The sequence below is a fragment of the Sorex fumeus genome, unplaced genomic scaffold, assembly GCF_029834395.1.
Source record: "Sorex fumeus unplaced genomic scaffold, SorFum_2.1 ptg000037l, whole genome shotgun sequence".
Taxonomy (NCBI): domain Eukaryota; kingdom Metazoa; phylum Chordata; class Mammalia; order Eulipotyphla; family Soricidae; genus Sorex; species Sorex fumeus.
The window spans coordinates 39,556,653-39,558,678 of NW_026606094.1; the positions used below are offsets into that span (position 1 = coordinate 39,556,653).

Genomic DNA, 2,026 nt, shown 5'->3' on the forward strand with positions numbered 1-2,026 from the left:
TCCCTTCTATCACTTGTTGGCAATGGGATTGTTATATAATGCTAGACTGATCATGGCACTGTTTTACTTAAAATGATATATTAAATCGGACCACCTTTAGGAACAAACCCTTAGTGGATTTTTTTATGAAAAGTACTTACCTTCTTTTGTCCTCACAGGTTGGTCATTAGCTTCTATTCATGATATACTCTATACCATTATCTAATCTTCTAGTTCCATAATCCTCTGATCTCGGGTTTCCTGTTTCTCAGTTCCTGGGATCTTGCTTTTACCTCTCTCACCAAACTATACTCTCACCTTACTTGAAGTTAGCAAGATGAAAGCAGTTAAGAAAGGAAACTATCTTTCTGGTGGCTTCCAACTGCATATTTGCCATTTATTGAAATGACATCCTGTCAGAATATCTCTTCTGACTCGATTTCCAGTTTATACAAAGAGAATTATCTTGTCCCTCAATTTTTTTAGGAAAATGAGTTCTGTTTATTAAGCTATGTTTAGGTTTATTCATAAATTTCATTATTATAGTAATGCAATATTATTTTTATGATGCACATACAGGCTCTAGGCACTCAAATCTTTGATTTGAACTTAGAGGGCAGGGAGCATCTGCAGTGAGTTGGTTGGGGAAAATACAGCTGTGAGGAGAATGACAAGAACCATGCCAAAGTTATCTGGTGAGAGTTTATGTCATAGAAGAGAGTACTCTATTTAACAGTTGGGTTTCCTTTTTGGCAGAATTTGGGGAGAACCAGCTCACTTGCTCACTATTAATTGGAGTACACTCTTCACTATTATTCATTATTTGCTTATGGCAGGTCAGTGTTGGAGTTGCAAAATACAAAAGAGAGATATAGCCTTCAGACATGGATGTTGAAAATGAGAAGAAGCTGCTTTAATGTAGCTTTGTTGCTTCTAACATAAAATATACTTGGGTAATCCTCCTTACTATTGAAAATATCCTTACTATTGAAAATATTCTTCAGCCTAAAGTAGTGGTTCATAAACTTTGTACTTATCAGAATCATCAGGAGGGTTTCAACAATTTTTGCTACATCCTACTGCAGAGCTTCTGACTCGACTTTCCCACCCCGACTCTCAACCATGGGATCCCCGCCAGCTCCTTTCCGTCCTCTCCTTTCTCCTTGCCCCGCTCTTGCCTCCCCCGCCCCCCTGGGCCGCATGGAGGGCGGGCGCTGGAAGTCAGTGGAAGTTGGGGCACCTGAGGGTGGGGAAGGGAACAATGGCTTCCTCATCAGGCAAAGTCGATGACCTCACGATTCCCCTGAGCTGCCATCAATAAGATGATCAAAGAGACCTCCTGAACTTGCGGGTGGCCAACTACACCCACGAGCTGGTGATGAACTGCTGCACCGAGTTCATCCACTTCATCTCATCCGAGGCAACGAGATCTGCAACAGATCCGAGAAGAAGACTATCTCGCCCGAGCACGTGGTACAAGCACTAGAAAGTTTGGACTTTGGCTCCTAAATCAGTGAAGTAAAAGAAGTTTTACAAGAATGCAAGACGGTAGCATTAAAAACAAGGAAGGCAAGTTCTCCTTTGGAAAACCTTGGCGTTCCTGAGGAAGAGTTATTGACTCAACAATAGGAATTGTTTGCAAAAGCTAGACAACAGCAAGCAGAATTGGCCCAACAGAAATGGCTTCAAATGCAGCAGGCTGCCCAACAAGCCCAGCTTGCTGCTGCCTCAGCCAGTGCATCCAACCAAGCAGGATCTACGCAGGATGAAGAAGAAGATGATGATATCTGAGATTCACCAGCTGAGTTCCTGTTTCTTCTATTTTTTCCTTTGCACAAGAAAACAGTGAAAGAAATGCTTATCTGTACTTTTCTATGCATCTTGGTGGACTTGCCATTGGTATTCTAGGGATGTCTGCTGTTAAGTTCATCTATTGTGTACTATTCATGTAAAAATGGACTCTTTGAACTATTGAAAATTTAAGATTCAGTATAATACCAATTTTGAATTTTTAATGGTGTTATTTTAGATAGCAGTGAATTTTAGA

The 2,026-nt window shown here is 40.8% G+C and overlaps 1 pseudogene; it reads left to right on the forward strand.

The window, feature by feature from the left end:
* The first annotated feature begins 1,240 nt into the window (after positions 1-1,240).
* On the forward strand, positions 1,241-1,770 carry LOC130027744 (protein Dr1-like; annotated as a pseudogene).
* Positions 1,771-2,026: the final 256 nt, after the last annotated feature.